The sequence below is a fragment of the Schistocerca piceifrons genome, chromosome X, assembly GCF_021461385.2.
Source record: "Schistocerca piceifrons isolate TAMUIC-IGC-003096 chromosome X, iqSchPice1.1, whole genome shotgun sequence".
NCBI classification, from domain to species: Eukaryota; Metazoa; Arthropoda; class Insecta; order Orthoptera; family Acrididae; genus Schistocerca; species Schistocerca piceifrons.
In genome coordinates, this window is record NC_060149.1 from 737,960,644 (window position 1) to 737,983,257 (window position 22,614).

Sequence of the window (22,614 nt, forward strand, 5' to 3'; positions counted from 1 at the left end):
AAATTATGAAAACAGATACAAGGAGTAAGAAGACTCAGAGCACAATGCAGAGTTGATGTAGCAAAGAATTTCATGAGGAAACTGCCCTGGCTGTGTTACATCAGCATACATTAATGATTGTGAAAAATGCACCAATAAATATACACGTGACTGAAACTAATTACATACAAATGATCAGGTAAATGGCTACATACAAACAATTAAAATTACAAAATGATGTTCCATCTGATTTTGAGAATTAAATATTGTAAAGGTCACACATTCTGTCAATGCAACCTCTAAATGTCATGGCGTGATCAAAGAGGGTAGGAATGGGTCTGAGGAATATCTTTTCACGACATTTGCATGCAAGTCCTAGAAGCATACACAGTTTCAGCCGAAATGTTATGGTAGTATGAAACATCAATTTCATTTCAATATCCTTAATAGTTCTTGTAGGCATTAAATTGATCACTTAGGTCGTACAAAAGAAGGCCCTACTGATGTCATGTGTGTGGTACCTTTCAAGGAAACTGGTAAATTGTTCTACAAACCCACTGAGTTTGGCTTCATTCAGGGTGGTGGTGGATATGTTGGGATGGGCGCATGACAGCAAGGTCTTCAGCACCCATGCGAAAAGAGTTTGAGACAAGTGTCAGAAAATGACTCAAAACAGGAGTATAAAACAGCAAAGAAACTGAAAGGAACACACTGTCTAAAACAATGTGTGTACCCACACAAAAGCACAAAACGAAGTATCATACCAATTTTAAAACATCAACAAAACAGAAGAAAGTGACACAAGGAGTTAAAACAATCAGGTCAGATGGATGTGGCTGGCTGACCACAAAAGAAGAAGAAGAAGAAGAAGAAGAAGAAGAAGAGCCAGCCACTCCACAACACAGTAAAACCTCGAGCCTAAAAGCTAAGGCCAGAGTCCAGACACATCACAAAATTTTAAAACTTTAGTCACACTAATCTCATCATCATCTGCCCTTGCATCATGATATGAAGTGCACTCTGTTAAAACATGCCATAGAGTGATGTGTATGCGACAAGCATCACAAAACAGGGAATCTTCTCGCCGTGGTAATAAGTCATATGTAAGAGGGCAGTGCCCAATGCAAAGATGTGTAAGGGTCACTTCATCCCGCCTGAACAACTGGCAGGAGGAACGCCACAGCTGGATAGTTGACTTCACCTACTGCAGCTTATTGTCCATCACTGCCAGCCATTCCTCACCTCACACCTGCACGAACTTCCTATGTAATGCAGAACTGACAGCCTGCAAGGGAATAGGACAATTTGCCATACCTTGTTCTCCGTAGCCCTCCTTGGCAGCCCAATCAGGCTGTGCATTTCCCTGTATCCCTACAAGCCCTGGCACCCAGAAGAATGACACCTGCTTTAATTGCTGCTGGAGCAAGTATAGTTGGTCATATATCAGTTGGGCCAACTCCTTAGCTGTGTACAGATTCTGTAAAGAGTTTAAGGCACTGAGGGTAATGGAGTAGATGAGAAACCATTTGCCCTGAACATGACGCATCTGCTCCAGTGCCTTCAGGATCGCGTGGAGCTCCGCTGAGAAAACGGTATACTCAACAGGAAGGAGAATCCTTGTGACATGGTCAGGGAACACTACAGAGCAGACAAGGGAATTCCTTTGTTTGGAGCCATCAGTGTACACTACTGTGAAACTGTGATGCATATTTAAAATGTTAAGAAGCAGAAACTGAAATGTAAAATCTCACATATGATCTTTCTTAAAATAGGTCAAGGCTAAAATAAGTCAGGTCTTCTGGAGGAGCCAAGGAGGAAATCTGCTCCAATCTCGATGTAGAACATGAAGATCGACCACATCCAACTCTAGATGGCAACCCTGTGCACGAACCTCATAGGGCCTCGTTGCTTGTTGCCGGTTACGAAAAAGCCTTTCCATTGGAGGCCAAGCAACAATGTGGTATGCAGGAGTATATGGTGTGGACAGTGTTTTATATGCCTGGCGCACCGTAAATAACTGTCACTTGATGTAAAGTGGTGGTTCACCAGCATCTCCAAAGAGGCTCGGTATGGGGCTTGTTCTGAACACCCCAGTGGCCAACCGAATCCCTTCATGGCATAGCCTTGCATGGCCTATCATGGCAGGTTTCCTCTGACTTATGTTCCTAAACCTATGCGGTGCTACAAATGCCAGCATTTTGGTCACACAATTCTGAGTCGTGGGGGTGAAGCGACCTGTGGGAAATGTGGAAAGGTAGCCGATGAAGCTGGGATTGACTGTCTATCTCCAGCAGTCTACGTTAACTGCTCTGCAAGCCGCCCAGTCTGGAGACAAGACTGCCCTGTTTTTGCAGAGAAACAAAAAATTCAGGAACTCAAAGTCACTAAGAGGATTCCCTATGCAGAAACCAAAAAGGAATATAAGGCAACAAAACCTCTCGTCTTTACCACTTTGTGCATTTCTGTGGTGCAGAAACCTGTTCCTAAGGTCGACGCTTTGATGCAGATGATGTCCAGTGAACAACCATCCACCACCAGCACCTGTACTTGCATGTGTACATGCCAAGACAAAGTGAGTAAGGATCAAGCAATCCAAACAGCTGGCACAGAAAAGACCAGTAACAGTTCCTTAGTGAGTGTCAAGAAGGCACACGACAAGCAGAGCGCCTCTCAGTGCCCCCTTTCCCCCTCATCCTCGAAGGAAGGGGGTACAGGGAAAGGTTCACGACGTTTGGATCAAAAGCTGTCGTGAGCATCAACAGCGATCATTCTTTCACGTCTGACTGATGAGGAGGACCTCATGGAATCAGATGCCTCAGATCCAGGCAGTCCCTCCACTCCAACTAGTTCTAAAAGTGCTTCACCTCCACGGTGCAAAGATAGGGGTAAATTAAAACCACATTGATGAAATGGCGCCCATACTACAGTGGAACTTGCAGGGGTTCATCTCTTATCTCAGGAAAGACCACTGTGTCTGTGTCTCCAGCAGACTAATTTCCATCACTCATACACCCCTGAGCTACAAGGCCATGTATGCCTCACAAAGGATGACCTGAGTGGAGAGAGAGCTGGAGGAAGCGTAGGTATTTTCGTCAGTACCAACTACCACTTCTCACCTCTCTCACTTACAACTACTTTACAAGCAGTTGCCAGATCAGTGCATGTGCATCATCCATTAACAATCTGTTCCCTTTACTTGCTCCCACATGATGAACAGGACCTAACCGACCTTATTATACAGCTCCCATGCCCTTTCATCCTCTGTGGTGATTTTAATGCACACAATGTACTTTGCGGCTCTGCAACTACCTGCCCAAGGGGTAGAGAAATTGAGAGGCTTCTCTTGTCATCGTGTGCATACTTGCTAAATACAGGACAGAACATATATTTCTGCACAGCAGATGCGTCGTTCTCTGCCATTGATCTCTCACTTTGTTCTCCAGCTCTTGCTCACACTGCTCAATGGGAAGAGGTCTATGACTTGCACGGAAGTGATCCCGATCTGGATACACCTGCCAGATGGAGTGGAGCCCAAAAGGAAATTGCTGCAATGGGTGCTCGGTAGAGCAGAATGGACACTTTATAGCCAGTTGGCCCAGTTTGAACATTGTGCCAATGTTGAGGCATGAGTGGGTCATATTACCAAAATGATCCACTGTGCTGCTGCAGCATCCATTCCATAGTCCACGGGACAACAGAAGAGGCAACCTGTCCCTCTGTGAAGTGACAAATGGTGCTCTGCAGTCAGGACTAGGTGTGCAGCTCTGCGTAGGTTCAAGTGTTGGCCAGCTGCAGAGAATCTTGCAGCCTTTCGGGTGGCAAGGGCAAGTGTCGCCAGATTATTCAAAAGAGCATGAAGAAGTTGTGGCAACAGTTCCCGAACATCATTAATTGTTCCACCAAGAGTTCTATTGTATGAGAGACCATAAGGAGAATTTCTGGGAGAGGAGGAAGGTGTCCCATAACTGCTGTAATGGGAACAGCGCTCTCCAAACCAGTCCACAAGACAGTGCCCAGACTATGGCAGCCTATTTTGCCACACTTACTGCAACAGTCAGTTAGGATCCAGGTTTCCAGCACCATAGAGCAGTTCCTGGGAGGTGTAGTTTGGACTTCCGGTCCATCTCTGATGAAGATTAGAACTGCCTATTTTCCATGTGGGAGCTGGATTCTGGATTGTCTACAGCTCATAACACATCCCCTGGTCGCAACAGAATCCATTACAGTATGCTCTGGCGCCTCACAATGTGAAACAAAGATACACTCCTTGTACTTTTGAATGCCATTTGGGTGTCAGGTCACTTTCCCGACTTGTGGTGTGAGACAATTTTAATTCGTCTTTTCAAGCCTGGGAAAGACCGTACATGCCCAGGTAGTTACCATAGTGCTGCCCTCACTAGCTGTATGGAAAAGATGTAGGAGTGGATGGTCAACCTCCTCCCTGTCTGGATCTTAGAATCCTTAGTTGCTTTCAGTGTAGGTTCAGGAGGTACCACTCCACCTTTGATAACCTGGCCCTCATGGAGGCGACTATACAACAGGATTTCCTACACCAGCACCACCTTCTAGGTATATTTTTTGACATCGACAAGGCCTACGATACTACATGGAGGTGTCTTATCCTTGAGCAGCATTACGAATGGGGTTTTTGTGGCAGTCTTCCCATTTTTATCTGGTCCTTTCTCTCACCACATTATTTTCGATATCGACACAGAAAGGTTTCTGGGCCTTGTATTTGACTGTAAATGTACATGGTTGCCACATCTTAAGGATCTGAAGAAATGGTCCCTTAAGGCTGTATGTATTTTAAAATGTCTTGGTCATAATACATGGGGAGCAGTCAGGACTTGCCTGCTGCAGTTTTACGGGGAATTTGTGTGATCTTGGCTAAATTAGGGGTGCATGATGTATGGGTCTGCAAGACCCTCTTATTTAAAGATGCTGGATGTTCGGCTATGTCAGTGTCCATAATATCACAGCGTATGACCACACTCTTGCTGGAGTTGCAGGAGTTATGCAATTCAACAATTACGTCATACTTACCCAATTTTTCAGACTTCCTAAGGAGTTCCATCTGCTTTGCCTTGTTAGTCTTGACCAGGAGGGAACCATTCCTCAGCCACTTTACAGGCTTCAAGCTTCCAGCAAACCCTTTCAAGCCTTCATGGATATAGAAGGGGGACACTTTTTCAAACGCCCCGTCCTTCCTCTTAATCACAAAAAACACATTTTGATTTATGACTCCTTGAGCCTTGTTACTATAATTCAACTGATTCCAATTACCAGGAGGGCTAGCCTCCCTCATTCATTTTGAGGATTCTGTGTGGGTACTCCCAGGTGGGACAAGAAGAAGAAGAGTGCATGGGTTTCATCTTGGTCCCATGAGCAGCCAGGAAAATATGCGTCCACTCAGACAGAGCCCTGTGTGCCTGAGTAAGCCTTATACAACTGAGATGCGGCAGGCTCCCCAGAGGTTGCCCGCTGATGACTGTTCCACCTCAACAGCCATGCATTTACTCAGTGTGCAGCACACCTTGAGATTGAGGGTTTTATTATAGAGGTTTATTCATCCTCACAATCTGGGCAGTCAAGCCAAGATCCCCGTTCCCTGAGACACACAACATTCCATCGCAGCACTGCTCGGTGGTCACTGAAGCATGCCCAGAGATTATGGTGACAGAGGACTAGCAGCACTTACCAGCCCCAGTTCCAGAACCCTGGGGTCACCAAGCCCGTACTCAGCAAATGAATGCTGAGGCTCTGAGGGCTCATTCATGCTGTTCTTTCCTGATGTTAAAATTTTCAAAAATGTTGGTGTACTGTTAAAAGACATATTTTTTAAGCATTTCTATATGAAGTGCAGATGGGGTAATATGACTGTTTTTATGTAAGTTCCAGTTTAGTGAACCATTCCTACCTGCAAAGAACTGAAGAATGTGTGTGTTATATTTTCTGTGTAAAATTGTGCTGACTGGAGAGGGGGAGGAGGAGATATAGTTGTTAGCTGTAAAAGATGGGAGTGATGACAATGCTAAAGGAAACACGTAGCCACCATAAAACCCAATTAAGAGGTTAAGTCCTCTTATACAGTATTTATTAGAAAAGTAGCCTTATATATGGCTACATTTCCTCAAAATTTCAGTGAAATAAGTGAAAACAGCATAACCCCAGAATAATGGAACAGTAATACAGGAAATGCAGTATATCTGACTACATAAAACAAGAGCACTGTTGTAATTTTGTTACACAAGCTGCTCACACATTCTATACCTACATTCAACACTATCTAATGGGCCAAAATATATAAATAAATTTTTTTCTTTGGGGAACTGGAAGCTATTTTATCATACCACAGTGAGGACATACTCTCATTATTCAGGGAGAACAAGCTCTAAATTTTTTACATCTCCTTACCTCCACATTCTTTATTACCGCCCACACAACCATATACCTCCCTTCTACTTACAAGAGAACCTCTCCATCGCACCCCCCTCAGATTTAGTTATAAGTTGGCACAGTGGATAGGCCTTGAAAAACTGAACACAGATCAATTGAGAAAACAGGAAGAAGTTGTGTGGAACTGTGAAAAAATAAGCAAAATACACAAACTGAGTAGTTCATGGGAAGATAGGTAACATCAAGGACATTGGGACCGCAGGAGCGCCGTGGTCTCGTGGTAACGTCAGTAGCTGCAGAACGAAAGGTCCTTGGTTCAAATCTTCCATCGAGTGAAAAGTTTAATTTTTTATTTTCAGTTTATGTGACAAACTCTTATGTTTTCATCACTTTTTTGGGAGTGATTATCACATCCACAAGAAAACCTAAATCGGGCAAGGTAGAAGAATCTTTTTACCCATTCACCAAGTGTACAAGTTAGGTGGGTCGACAACATATTCCTGTCATGTGACGCACATGCCGTCACCAGTGTCGTATAGAACATATCAGATGTGTTTTCCTGTGGAGGAATCGGTTGCCCTATGACCTTGCGCTCAAATGTTTTCGGCTCCCATTGGAGAGGCACGTCCTTTCGTCTACTAATTGCACGGTTTTGCAATGCGGTCGCAAAACACAGACACTAAATTTATTACAGTGAACAGAGACATTAATGAACGAACGGGCAGATAATAACTATGCAAAAAGAAAGAAAGTAAAATTTTCACTCGAGGGAAGACTTGAACCAAGGACCTCTCGTTCTGCAGCTGCTCACGCTACCACGGGACCACGGCGCTCCTGAGCTCACGTTTCCATGATGTTGCCTATGTCGCCCATGGACTACTCAGTTTGTATATTTTGCTTATTTTTTCACAGTTCCACACAACTTCTTCCTGTTCTCTCAACTGATCTGTGTTCAGTTTATCAAGGCCTACCCACTGTGCCAACTTATAACTAAATCTGAGGGGGGTGCGATTGGGAGGTTCCCTTGTTAGCCTTCATCTAAATTAGTGGATGAAAAATTAACACCTTTGAAGTCATGATGTAGAAAACTTGTATCTGGTTGGGCTGCAGGTAGAGGGCTTTAAAGTCAGTTATTTAAATTTCCAAGCTTTATTGTTGCTGATGTAACTTCCGGACTGTATGGCCATGGTTGAAGAAACTTTTCGGTTCCTGATGTTTTTTTCAGAGATGTGCTGGACGTCTTCAGAGGTGCTCTTGGTGACTTTGAGTCTTGGCAACTGATGAACTGGACATCGGAGAGCAACATAAATATTGTGAGTAGTGAGTGTGGTCAAGTTAACACATGATTAGCAGAGATAATCTTTGTCAGACATAAAACTTAGCTATCAACTGTCACCTTTCAAGGGTAAAAACTTATATACTTATTCTACACAACCACTGTCCTAATATCACTGAGTTTCATGGCTGCTTCTGTTCTGTTAAAATTATAGTTATGATTACACAGAGGGATTCAAAAGTAGATCTACATACTTTGTGTGTGTGACGTAGTGGCTCACGATGTAATGCCCACCATGAATGACACTGTGCATGATAACTCTGAAGTAAAGCAATTTCAGACAGAACTTCATTTAACATCTTACTCTTATTTTGATGCATACATTACACACACGAAGTGTGTACGCTTACATTTGAATCACCCTGTATATTTCAATGGCTTCCCTATATAGCAGAGGATAATAGTTTTTCACTGTAGATAAAATTTTGGTTTCTGAAATCTCCACTCCACTGTGTTCTGACTAAAGAGCATGCTCTGCTACAGCTGAAATTTCTGTTTTCTATAGTTGGCAAAGATTTATGTTCTTTCACCCTTGTATTCATGCTTCTCTTGGTTGTTCCAATGTAGACCTTTCTACAAGTATATGGAATCTTATGTATTCCACTTGCTGACAAAGGAGGGTGTTTGAGCTTTACAGTTTGAAGTGTTTGACACATTTTCTTAGTTGGTCTAAAAACTGGCCAGATGTCATGTTTCTGTAAAATCTTGCTGACCAGATCAGAAACTTTTTTTGATAAAAGGGAGAGAGACTGTGTTGTTCCATGGCTAAGTTTTATCACTGTTTTTATCATTGACAGGTGACAATTGAAAGTTAAGTTTTGCCTCTGACTTTTCACAGTATTTACATCACTCTCCAACACCCAATTCATCAGTTGGCATGACGCGTCACCATTAGTACTTCCGAAGAAATACAGTGCAGGTCGGGGTGAAATGTCAGGAACTGAAAAGTTTCTACGGCCACGGCCACACAGGCTGGAAAATCATCAGCAACTAAAAAATCTGGTCATGAAGGCCTTCACTGTTGATCCAAGCTTTATACTGAATAGGAACTGAGACTGAATACACTGAGCACCCAGTAACTGTATATGACTTGCTGAAGAGTGGTCTGTTATTCCCTTGTCATTACACTGAGCACCCAACAACTGTATCAGACTTGCTGAAGAGTGGTCTGTTATTTCCTTGTCATTGTTTCATATACACTGTAGACATCCTTCCACAGAACTTTTTAACATTTTGGGAGTATGTTATGCCAACAGTCTCAGGTAAGTTCACTTGCTTGTCAATGTAGTACTGGATCACAGTAGAACAAAAATTCATGCATAAACTACAACAATCACATAGTGCCCGCAGTAAAATTTAGGACCAGTGTTACGTCCAAAGTGACAACTATGACTATCAAGAATCTTTTGTTATTAACTGGACCAAAACGAAGGGTGCTGCTTGTCATGTTTCCTATCACACATAATCACGAAGCCCATCTGCATGAGAAAACACAACAGATAGATGCTAGGTGCATTCCATTTGGTAATCTCATCTGAGGGCACATATCAGGGGGTCAACACAACCTGTACACAAAAAGAATGGGATACATGGGATAAACAGGGAATTATCAAATGGTGATTGCACAGAAGCCCAAGAGTTGGGACTGAAGAGGGAAGATCCCCATTTCGACAAGGAGACTGTCTACAGGACTAGTCCGAAAGGTGCCAGAGACCAATCAAACTCCACAATAATGGACTGTTTACCAGTTTCACATTTAAAGTTTTTGTCGAGCTGTAAACCTGGTAACCATAGTCCAGTTGGGACAAGACCAGCACCTGGTAAATATGGAGAAGAGTAGCATGATCCACATCCTAAGAGGTGTTGACATGGAAGCACAGAGAGTTAAGTTTCCACGTGCAGCTAGTCTTTTGCTGGTGAATATGGAGAAGACAAGCAAGCTTTTTATCACAAATGAGGGCCAAAAAAAAAGGAACTGTGCAACAACGCACAAGTGCTGGGTATCCAAGTAGAATTGTGGGTCAGGATTGACCATGGCACAACAGAAATGTGTGACCCATGTTTTTACACAATAGAAATGGAAACCATGGAAGGTGTCCAAATGGAAACCCTTTTGATGGTGCCTTGTAGCTGGTGCTCAGCTGAGACTACTGAGTGGAACCTGTACCAAGTGCAAAAGTCATTGACATACAGCGCAGGTGTGACCAGCAGCTCGACAGAAATCACTAACCCACTTATGGCGATGAGGCAGTGTATGACACTCAGTAAAGAGTCTTGTGGGACACAATTCTCTTGGACCAGTACAGAGCTGAGTGAAGCACCAACTCTGCCCCAGAACAACCAGTGGGATAAAATCAGAAGGTGGGAGGGGGGGGGAGGGGGGGGGGACGGCATTTTCAGCCAATAGTTCCTGGAGTAGAAAAGTGACAGAATACAAAGAGGATGTTGATGCTGTTGCAGAGTGGGTTGCAAGGTGTTAAACAAGAACCAGCATGTTGCTACAAAGACCACCCTAAAGGACATGACATGAACCAGTTGTTGACCATTGGCGGCCGGTGGAAGAGTACAGAGCTTGGCCCACACCTGGGATGAAGAGGCATATATTCCAATGGAGTAAGATATAGTACAAAGGGGAATCCACTCACTACCACATCTGTGTTACTCAATGTACAGACCCTCCAGACAACCTCATAGGGCCAGTACAGTTCCAACAATGCATGATAACCTCACTGCATTGAGGAATGGTCATCAGTGTGGGGTTTTTCCTTTACTGGGGGTAGAAGAGCAGGAAATATGTTGTTGTAGTTCTGGCAGGTGACTGTAATATCCATTAAACTTCCACTGAATGATCACCTTACAGATGTCGAAAACAGGTGTGAAGGGACCAGGTGGTCTGGTCATACCCCAGAATCACTGCCCATCACTGATGAAGATGGAACCACATCAATGAGCATTTGTTTAGAATCTGGGGTGTATGGGGATCTGGTTCCTCCAGAGTAGCCTTGTCCAGATTCTTCAACTCCTCCTCTTCCTTTGCAGCCTTTGTGGCAGACATCCTGTCAAGAGCCCATCTTTGTTGTGGGTGGGGATGGATGAAGAGCCGGTGGCCGTGGGACCCACAGACCATGGTTTCTTCAGTCATTGACTGGTACCAGGTCTCTGATCAGTAGGTTTCCAGGGAAAGGTGTCCTGCAAGGGAGCCCCATCACTGGTAGATGCCAGAGGGGGAAGCTGCTCCTCGGCTGGGTGAAGGAACTGGTTCCCGAAGACAATGCCATGCGAAACAAAAGAGAAGAGGATAGTGGGAGAACCAGTTTCGAAAATATGGAGGTAGTGGGAATGATGGTTGTGACTTTTTCATAATTGGTCATCATGTCAACAGGCTGTAGGCATTCACGTTTTTTCCATGCCCACTATACAACACTTGACCAACAGATTTATATTCCTGTATTTTCTTTTCTTCCTTAATGACAGAACAATCTGGTGGTTTATGTGATGTTTCATCCAAGTAATACACGAAGGTGGTTGTTCACAAGGACTGCCTTCATGGAGTGATCGTCTGCAGTTACCACATTTTGGTTCCACAGTGGCATGACATATGACACAGACTTAAGCATCAGAAGGCCTTGTGGATGGTAGGATAAGTACGTTTTCCAGAAGGAAATTCCCTTCACAGCCTATGATAAAGGCACCTGTATCTATTCTATTAAGCTTGGGATCTTTTCAGACATTTCGAACAAAATGAACACTTCAATGCTCAAAATTAGCGTTGAGCTCCTTGTTTGTTTGGAGCATAAGTTCTCTGTGAAAGGTGATGTGTTGAATTATATTATGTGCATTTTTCCCAATTTACCTTCAATATGTTCCACAAAACATACTGGCTTTGTCATAGTAGGAGTACCTGCATCAGTTAAAGAGCATACTTAATATTGGATAAACAGTTGCCCCTTCCCATAGAGTAGCCAGGGTAGCGAAAGTTGTAGGATTATAACTGCTTACATTGAAATTTATATCCCTGTCTAATGAGATGGCCACATCAGAATGGTCATTGTATTGGTTTAATTTGAAACGTCTGCCCTGATGCCACCCACTCCAATCAAGGACTCTCCCCATATCACTACCCAGCTGCAGCAATGGTCATCTGGCATGATGACCATTGTCAGGAGTCCTGATGCCCCAAAAAGACAGTCATCTAATCCTTAGCATACGTGGAGAGCTAGCAGCTCAGGCATCAGCAGTGCAATCCTCGTGTTGTCTGGGTGCTCAACCAAAAGGTACATAACGACCGAACTATGTAGGGCTGGCTACTGTGTTGGCTTTGAAGTGCAAATAAGAGCCTATGCACGTATTGTGCACAGATGAACCTTAACACTGCATAGTGTAGGCATTATTAAAGGTAAATTTAAGGTGGACGGGAGGGGGGGGGGGGGGGGAGGAAAGTAAAGGAAAGGGATTAATGATGCCAGCTGCCTTGGGACTTTATGCAGAATCGGCAGCGATGAATGAAAATGTGTGCCAGACCAGGATTTGAACCCAGCATCTCCTGTTTACAAGGCATCTGCATTAAGCAGTACACCGCCTGGACACTGTGTTTACTGCAATTGTGGGGACTACCTCGGCAAGACTCTTGGCCAACCCACATTCCCACCTAACACCACCTGTCCGCATGTCCGAAAGAACAGACACCACATGTTCATATAACTGTTAAAGGTGCTCTTCCCCAGTCAGACTATACTACGAAAAATTTGGAAAGGAAGATCAAACCTAGAAAGAAAGGCAGAACCTAGGGTATAGCCAAGTTAATATAAAAGGCTGTCACCATAAGTAAGAGAATAAGATAAGGAAAAATAGTCACAGATGAGAGATTGCAGTACAGACAAGGAAAGGACAGGAAGAAGGAGCTGCAAAAGCTTAGGACTCCGTGCTCACCACCCATGTACTCGCAAAAGAGTCATGAGCTCTGTGAGGGGGGAAGTAGTGTGTAACAAAAACTCCCACATTTATAGTCACTCGTCACTTGACTGCAGGGCTGCAGTGTAACTACAGGTGGTTGTGAATATTATTAAATTTATGGAAGAGTTATGGTAGCCACCAGTCTTATTTCATCAAACTGGTTTCAGATCCACTGCCCATACTGGGGGCTTCCAGTATGAGCATGCCACTGATGGATGGCATATCTGAAACCAGCTCTGTGAAATAAGATCACCTTTAATTACTGACTGGCTACTACTGCTACTGAATTACCTATTTCACAAACAGTTTTAGAAATCTACCTATTTACTATGGATAAAATAATAACTGAAATTACAGCTTATGATCATCTGCCCATAAGTATATAACCCAGACGTTACGCTCATACTGAGTACTCATTCAGCGCAGTAGATGAATAAAAGTTAGTATACGAGGGTCTACTGCTTCAGAGTTGTAATTTTTATTTTCCATTGGTTTATTTCTTGTCAAAAGCCATCTGCTTCCCTCTACATCCAATCCATTTTCTTGGGTGTAGACTCCATTTCATGTGGTTTTCTCAATAGCTTTTGTTGTATCATGGACTGAATTCTTCACCACTTTTGCCTCTTCTTATGTGGAACTGCCAAGTGTTTTCTATTGAGAATTAACCAATACTCTGCACACACTTTGCTTCAATCTCATTGGTTCCTGTTTCATGAGTGTCACAGGCAATACCCATTTCTTTCCACCACTATAAAATGAATGGCCCTAGACTTACTGAGATTATCAGCTGTCTTCCCATTACCCAGGTGTACACCTTATTCAGGAATTGTTTTTTTATGTCTGATTTTCTTCTTTGTATTTCTCTGCAGAACACTATTTTTTGGCATTGTGTTGTCAGAACAATTGATGACTAAAATGTATGATTATCTGAAAGATCAATGAGTACGTTAACACTCATTTATTTTTAACTCCTCATGCCCCTGATTTTTATCCTTCCAAGTATAATGACTCAAGGTTTCAGAATTTCTTTCAAGCATGTGGACACTGTTTCTAATTCTGTCTAACACAACTTTCCTTTTCCATGCAGGACTGGCAAACACTGTGTATTCAATGTGGTTAATTTTTTGTTCACAAGTATTTTACTGCCCCAGAAAATTATTCAGATTAAAGTGAAGAAACATAATGCTTTTTCAGTACTGTTCTATAAATTTCATCATAAAACTCAAAATACAGATTGAGAAAACTGTACAATTGTTTTCTTATAAAAATTACTGTAATCAATCAATTTCTACCCAAACAGAACTAATATTCCAGAACATAATCTGTTTTTCAGTTCAATACCTAAGAATTTTGTCACATTAAACTCGCCTGAGCAGTCTTTGAGTTTTTGCAGTGTATGCTGTTGTAACCCTTTCCCACAACCACAAATATCATTGTAAGGTCCAATTGAAACTTTAAGGCTGTGTGGAGTGGCCGCGCAGTTGCGCGGTCCGTCCTGCTGGAGGTTCAAGTTCTTCCTTGGGCGTGTGTGTGTGTGTGTGTGTGTGTGTGTGTGTGTGTGTGTGTGTGTGTGTGCGCGCGCGCGCGCGCAAGTAAAAAGGACAACACTATAAAAGGCACATGAACAGGCAAGGGATTAAAAGAAAACAGCATAATCAAATGTCCTTAGACAGGTTTGTCAAGTGGATAAAACGAAGAACGCGAGCAGATGCTCCTGGGTCATCCGCTAAAATTTCATCCAGAGTACATGGCAGGCCAAGATCAATGCGCAGTGTATTAAAATTCGGACAGGACATTAAAATGTGATGTACCGTCAGCAATTGCCCACATGGACAGAACAGCACCGGTGCAGCCGTCAGCAGATGGCGGTGGCTGAACCGGCAGTGTCCAATCCGTAATCGGGCCAAAACGACCTCCTCTTGCCGAGAAGGGCGTGAAGAGGTCGTCCAAGCCGTGGGGAGAGGTTTCAAGGCCCGAAGCTCGTTTTCAGCAAGTGTAGACCAATCGGCATGCCACAGCGATAAAATGCGCTGACAAATGACCCTGCTAAAATCAAGATGAAGGCACACAACAAGAAGCTGTCAGAGGCTGGAGGACCGCAGCCTTGGCCGCGGCATCGGCAGCTTTGTTCCCAGGGATACCGACATGGCCAGGAACCCACATAAAGGTAACCGGAGAACCGTCATCCGCCAGCTGCTGAAGAGAGCATTGGATCCAGTACGCGAAAGGGTGAACAAGATACGGATCACTGAAGCTCTGGATGGCGCTCAGGGAATCAGAGCAGATGACATAAGCAGAATGTCAGTGGTGGCGGATGTAAAGAACAGCCTGATAGAGGGCAAAGAGCTCAGCTGTGAAGACCGAACATTGTCCATGGAGCCGGTATTTGAAACTGTGTGCCCCGACAATAAAAGAACACCCGACACCGTCATTGGTCTTAGAGCCATCTGTATAAATGAAGATCGTATTAATGAGCTTCGAACAAAGTTCAACGAACTGCGAGCGGTATACCGAAGCTGGGGTAACCTCCTTTTGGAGCGAGCTGAGGTCAAGGTGAACGCGAACCTGAGCCTGGAGCCAAGGTGGCGTTTGGCCCTCGCCCACTCTAAAGGCTGCAGGGAGCGAAAAATCAAGGTGCTGAAGGAGACGACGAAAATGAACTCCAGGGGTAGCAGGGCAGATAGATGCAACTTGTATTGACGGTCGAGAGAGTGATCAAAAAAGGAATGGTAAGACAGATGGTCGGGCAATGATAATAGCCGACAGGCATACCGACAAAGCAGTATATCGCGCCGGTAGGTTAGTGGCAATTCACCGGCTTCAACACGAAGACTCTCGACGGGGCTAGTATACAACGTCCCGATCACAAGACGTAACCCCCTATGTTGTATAGAGTTGAGGCGGCGTAAGATGGACGGCCGTGCAGAGGAGTATACAAAGCTCGCATAATCCAGCGGACGATCGACTGATAAAGGCGAAGTAGGATGGTTCGATCTGTTTCCCACGACGTACCGCTGAGAACACGGAGGACATTTAGGGAAAGGGTACAACGGACAGCCAAATATGACACATGTGGAGACCAGCTAAGTTTCGTGTCAAATGTAAGACATAAAAATTTTGTTGTCTCCACGAATGGGAGAGCAACGGGACCGAGATGTAAGGACGGTGGAAGAAACTCTTTGTAGCGCCAGAAGTTAATACAGACCGTCTTATCGGCAGAAAAACGGGAGCCATTGGCGACACTCGAGGAGTAAAGACGGTCAAGACAACACTGAAGACAGCGCTCCAGGAAACATGCACGCTGCGCGCTGCAGTAGATGGTAAAATCGTCCATGAAAAGGGAGCCTGATACATCAGCTGGGAGGCAATCCATTATTGGATTGATCGCTATGGTGAAGAGAGCGACGCTCAAAACTGAGCCCTGTGGCACCCCATTCCCCTGGCGAAAGGCATCGGACAGTACAGAACCCACACGTACCCTGAACTGTCGATCCATTAAAAATGTACGAAGAAAAAGAGGGAGGCGACCGCGAAGGTCCCATGTATGAATGGTGCGGAGAATGCCCGCCCTCCAACAGGTGTCGTAAGCCTTCTCCAAATCAAAGAACACAGCCACTGTCTGGTGCTTTCGCAAGAAGTTATTCATAATGAAGGTCTACAAGGTAACCAGATGGTCAACAGCAGAGCGGCGCCTACGAAATCCACATTGTACATTGGTAAGTAGGTGTCGAGATTCGAGCAGCCAAACCAAACGAGAGTTAACCATTCATTCCATCACCTTACAGACACAGCTGGTAAGGGAAATGGGTTGATAATTGGAAGGCAAGTGCTTGTCCTTCCCCGGCTTAGGAATTGGGACAACAATAGATTCGCGCCAGCATGTGGGAACATGACCCTCAATCCAGATGCGATTATAAGTACGAAGAAGAAAACCTTTACCCACAGGAGAAAGGTTCTTCAGCATCTGAATATGAATAGACTCAGGCCCCGGAGCGGAGGACGTGACCGGGCAAGTGCACTTTCGAGTTCCCGCATGGTGAATGGGGTATTATAAACTTTCATGATTCTAGGAGCGGAAGTTAGGTGGCCTTGCCTCCTCTGCCTGTTTTCGGGGTAGGAAAGCAGGGTGGTAATGAGCGGAGCTTGAAACCTCTTTGAAAAATCAGCCAAAGGCATTGGAGACATCCTCAGGGGCCACAAGGACGTCATTCGCGGACCGCCAAGCCAGAAACTGGTGAGTGGACCTTAGTGCCAGATAGCCGGCGCAGGCTACCCCAGACAACAGAAGGAGGAGTAAAACTGTCGAAGGAGCTTGTGAAAGCAGCCCAGCTGGCTTTCTTGCTTTCTTTAATAACACGACGACACTGCGCACGTAATCGTTCATAGTTAATACAATTCGCCATCGCAGGGTGGCGTTTAAAGGTGCGTAAAGCACGTCGACGAGCACGTAAAGTGTCTCTACATGCTGCTGTCCACCAGGGGACCGGTACGCGACATGGAGAAGAAGTAGTATGAGGGATGGAATATTCAGCAGCAGTGAGAATGAATTCCATGAAGTGTGCGACCTGACTATCGCAGCTTGCGAAGTTTTGATCCTGAAATGTCACCCTGGAAGAGAAGAGCTCCCAGTCTGCTTTGGAGATGTTCCAACTAGTTGGCATGGAGATGGGGTATGATGCAGGAGATAGATAACACAAGGGAAGTGGCCGCTAGAATACGTATCAGAAAGAGTGTAACACTCAAACCGGCGTGCAAGTTGGGTAGTACATATAGAGATGTCTAAATGGGAATAGGTGTGAGTTGTGTTCGAAAGAAAAGTAGGGGCGCCAGTATTGAGGCAGACAAGATTGAGGTGGTTGAAAAGGTCTGCTAACAGGGAGCCTCTCGGGCAGGATGCTGGAGAGCCCCAAAGGGGATGGTGGGCATTGAAGTCTCCAGTCAACAAAAATGGTGCAGGTTGCTGAGCAATAACTTGCATCATGTCTGCCCTAATAACGGCAGACGATGATGGAGTGTAAATGGTACAAATGGAAAATGTGGAAATGGGGAGAGTAATTCGGACGGCAACTGCCTGCAGATCGGTGTGCAATGTGATGGGATCATAGTAGATATCATCCTGAACCAGCAACATAACCCCTCCATGAGCCGGAATACCTGCCACAGGGGGTAGGTCAAAACACACAGAGGCATAGTGTGCCAAGTCAATTCGATCACATGGGCATAGCTTCATTTCCTGGAGAGCTACTACGAGCAGGCAGTGCAAGCGTAGCAGCAACTGTAAGTCCTCTTGGTTGGAGCGAATGCCGTAAATATTCCCTGGAAGAAAAAGAAAAAGGAGAAGCAAGAAGGGGTCACCTCGAAGGCTGCTGAGGGCCTGGCTTCGAGCGAGCACTGCTGCCGCTACCAAGAGGCGGAGAGTCATCGTCCATTTTTTCAATAAGTTCGTCGGCCACCATGTTAAGATGGCCGGGAGGGGGAGCTTCCTCCGCCGGTGAGTGGCCAGATGTTCGGCCACCAGCGGTGCGTGCGGCGAGGCGAAACAGATGACGGCCTGGGGCGGCAACCGCTGGGTGGCGCAGGAGAAGAAATGCGCCGTGGTGGAGAAGGAGAACTTTGCTTCCTATGAGCCTTCTTGGAAGGTCGTTTAGTCGAAGTACTGGCCAATGGCTGGGAGTTCGGGGTACGTCGGAAGTCTTCACGGGACGGTTCCTTCTTGAAGGCCCGTGCATCTGACTTCTGGGTCTTAGTCTTGGCAAAAGCTGATGAAGGTGCTTGTGTCTTAGGGGTGACGAGAGGAAGAGGAGACGTTGACTGAGCAATCTTAGCACTGGCCGAACGGACGACCGTAGCGCTAAAGGTCAGATTGCATGTCTGCGTCGACACCTCCCTGGTAGGCAGAGGAGAGGCGAGGACAGTACTGTATTTCCCTGCTGGGAGCAGCATGGGGTACCTACTAGCAAATAGCTGGTGAGAAGCTGAGGTGGACACTTTCTCTTTGACCCGAATTTCCTGTATACAGCGTTCATCCTTGTAGATGGGACAATAGCGGGAGGACGCTGCATGGTCACCCTGACAGTTCACGCAACGAGGAGACGGAGGTGGACAGTTACCCTCATGGGCGTCCCTGCCACAAGTGACGCATTTAGCCGCATTAGAACAAGACTGGCGAGTGTGATTAAAATGCTGACACAGGTAGCAGCGCGTAAGTGTCGGGACATATGGGCGAACAGAAATAACCTCATAGCCCGCTTTGATGCACGACAGCAGCTGAACACTATCAAAGGTCAAGAAAAGTGTCCGGGTCGGTACGAGGTCATTGTCGACCTTTTTCATGACCCTACGGACAGCCGTCACGCCCTGCTCAGTGAGAAAAGACTGAATCTCCGCATCAGTCAATCCGTCAAGTGATCTAGTAGATACCACACCACGCGACGAATTCAAAGTGCGGTGAGCCTCCACCCAGACAGGGAATGTGTACAGGAGTGTAGCTCGAAGGAGTTTTTGTGCCTGAAAGGCGCTCTCAGTTTCCAACAACAAGGTACCGATATGCATCCTGGTACAAGACTTGACAGGTCCGGCTATGGCATCTATGTCCTTCTGAATAACGAAAGGGTTGACAGATGAAAAATCCTTTTCGTCCTCAGATCTAGAAACTACAAGGAACTTTGGGGCAGGCAGTAGCACTTTTGTCACTGGTGGTTGGTCAAGTTTCCGTGCGTGTGCGTGTGTGTGTGTGTGTGTGTGTGTGTGTGTGTGTGTGTGTGTGTGTGTGTGTGTGTCTGCCATTCTTAGCATAAGTTAGTTTAAGTAGTGTGTAAGTCTATGGACTGATGATCTCAACAGTTTGATTCCTTAGGAATTCACACACATCTGACCATTTTCACACCAACATTCTTTGAAAGCAAATGTGAATAGTGTTTCTTTCTTTAAAATAGGTTGCTGTTCCTTTAGTTATTGTTCAACTGCATTATACAACTCCTTCGGTATCTTTAAGATATAAGACAGAAAATACATAATGTTGCTCCCTACTTTGAAGAGAAGGACCTTTTTTTTACCCATGTACCTGGAATCCTATTCTTATTCCAAATGTCGAGAAAACATTAAATACGTAGTTCAAACTTAGGACTTCAGCTTTCATAACTGTTCTTTCAGTCTACAATGGGTCAATAATACAGTAGAATACAGTAGTTGGTGGGTTCACGAACGGTACATCCATCTTGCGACACATTTCAGAAATTGAATTTGAAGGTTCCATCTCTTTTCTCCAAATATCCTGCTACCTTCCTAAGTAACACTTATAAAATGGAGATCAAGTAAATTACCCCGAAGTGCTAACAATGATTTACTCCAGTACCCATTCACCTCATAAGTACAATACCTATATTTATGTTTGCATCTTTGTTGTGATCAAGGCAGTGAAGCCCAGGAGCCCTTCTTTGTGACAAATGAATGTCCGTTGTTTCTAAATAGTGGACGCTGAGCTATGGAAAGTGCCTAACATAATAAAGGACTGCCTGTGGTAGCCAGTCACCTGCCTAGGAACCCCATGTACACCAAAGCTACAATTAGCTAGAGAGGATGAAGCTCTTTAATGTATTTGCCATTTTCCATCACTCAGAGGATTGGTTAACTTACCATTTGCTACAAGCAAAACTAACATTACCTCCTTCGCATCTATTTGTGTGGAAATTAGATACATACAGACGACTTCAAGACCTCATTTAGTGGTCACCATTCTCATGGCAGCAAACAAACAGTATGATGAAGTGAAGACAGATCAGCAACCATTTTCAGTTGTCTGCAGAAACAACCAGCCAAGCATAGGATACAAGGTAACATAAAGGCACCGGCCACAGAACAGAAGTGAGGAAGAATGAGTTCACAGGTAGCTGGAGAGGCCCAGTTTTCTGTTTGTTTTGATATGGCCAGACATTTAGCCAAAATGTACATGTGAATTACGTCTCTTTGGCACACACCACTACAATGACAACAAAGAGACTGAGAACAATAAATACATCATGCTCAATAAATTATTGACTCCTGGAAATTAGTAATCAACCTGACTTTCAAGCAAGTAGCTAGGTGGCAGTGACGAAATAACAGAAACCTATAAAATAACAGCAACATAGTAGGAGTCAGTTTAAATCAGATATCACTCCTATTTCAGTAGACCAGGAGTTCTCAAATTTTTCTTTCTATGTAACACTTTGATAATCCTGATACGTTGATTGAATATCTTGTTTATTTTGCAGGTTAACAAAATTTTTTTTAAATGTGAAAAACTTGTTTTATTCAATGATAACTTCAATTTTAAATCATAATTAATAACATAGAAATCATAATAAAAGTTTCAACAAATAATTAGTATTGTGAAAATGTTGGAATAAACACCATGTTATTAGTAGATTTTCACAGGGTAATATTTCACTTCTTGCAGAACACCAGTGTTCTGGGGGACACAGTTCGGGAAACCCTGTGCTACATGACATGCCATTAAATACTAAGAACTGTGAGCTTTCTGAAAGGAAATCACGAATCTAGTTGCACAGTAAAGACAATACTCCACAAGTATACTCTTTCATTAGAAATAATTTTTGTTCAAAAGCCTTCTGGAAATATGGTATCAACTTCAGATTCCCTGTCGATAGTACACATTATTTCATGCGAATAAAGAGCCAGGTGTATTTCACAATCTCGAATGATATTTTCTGAACTCGTGCTGGTTATATGTCAATATATTGTTTTCTTACATGTATTTTTATAATGTTCAGCCACAGTAAATGTTCCAAAGTACTACTGCAAATCAATATCAGTGATATGGGTCTACAGTTCAGTAGATTACTTTTCTTTTTTTTTCTTGGGGATTGGTCTGACCTGTGCAACTACACATGACTTTGGATGGTAAAGACCAGGAAAGTGTCACAGCTACAAAGCTAGTTGGAAGACATGTTGCTCAAGTCGGGAAGTTCATGTACTGAAGCTTTCACACAAGCCCAATTCAGTCTGTTTGGCCCAAATATTATTCAAAAGTCTGCACCACAAATGATATCAAAGTAATGCATACATATTAAATCATGGAATAGCAGCTATTCTATGGTAAAACCAATTGTCATCAGTTAGAATAGCTATTTCAATCAACTTCATTGCAGTTCACAAATACTACAAATGTCTACCAAAAAGTTATATACATGAACAGTATCTTCCCTTTACACATACACATGAGTCTGTCAAATAAATGCAAATCATTAGTTACAATACACTTAAATTCAGCATCCCCCTCTTAACATGAGTAAAAAAAAACCAATGATATAAGAACCCTGTCAGAATCATACAAGAATGTGTTGTTAGCTTACTTCAAGAATTTTAACTTGCAGGCCTGGATAAACACACATTAATGACAATTGACAGCCATCCAAAATACATTTATTGAATGCAAATATCTTGGCATCAGCTGTGTTAAGTATAGATGTATTACCTACTAGTGACATGTGAAAATCTGTGCCCGTCTGGGACTTGAACATGCATTTTCCACTTACCTTAACCACTACTCCTATTCATGCATGCCTCCTGAACTGAATCACACTTCCACATGTCACAGTACCTACACCCATATACCATAATCCCCTACACAAAGTGGTTAAGGGAACTATGGTATAGGGACATATGGCTGTAGGGGACTATGGTACAGGAATGTAGAAAGTCTGACATATGGATGTTTGGGTTGCTCTGGGAAGCGTGCATGGATAGCCAAAGTGGTTAAGGTGACTACTAATGATAAGTGCGAAATCTGGGTTCGAGTCCTAGTCTGGCACAAATTTTCACACGTCACTAATAGGTGGTATATCTATACCTAACACAGCTGATGCCAACATATTCACATTCAGGAAATTTATTTCAAATTTATTTCAGGATGTTGAAAGAGGAAAATAAATTTAAAATAGAGTTAAAAT

At 44.0% G+C, this 22,614-nt stretch overlaps 1 protein-coding gene across 1 annotated transcript in view; it reads right to left on the bottom strand.

Moving 5' to 3' along the window:
- The window catches only part of LOC124721864 (Fanconi anemia group M protein), a 230,472-nt gene that overhangs the window by 203,682 nt on the left and 4,176 nt on the right, over window positions 1-22,614 (bottom strand). The gene's annotated exons all lie outside the window — the stretch shown is intronic.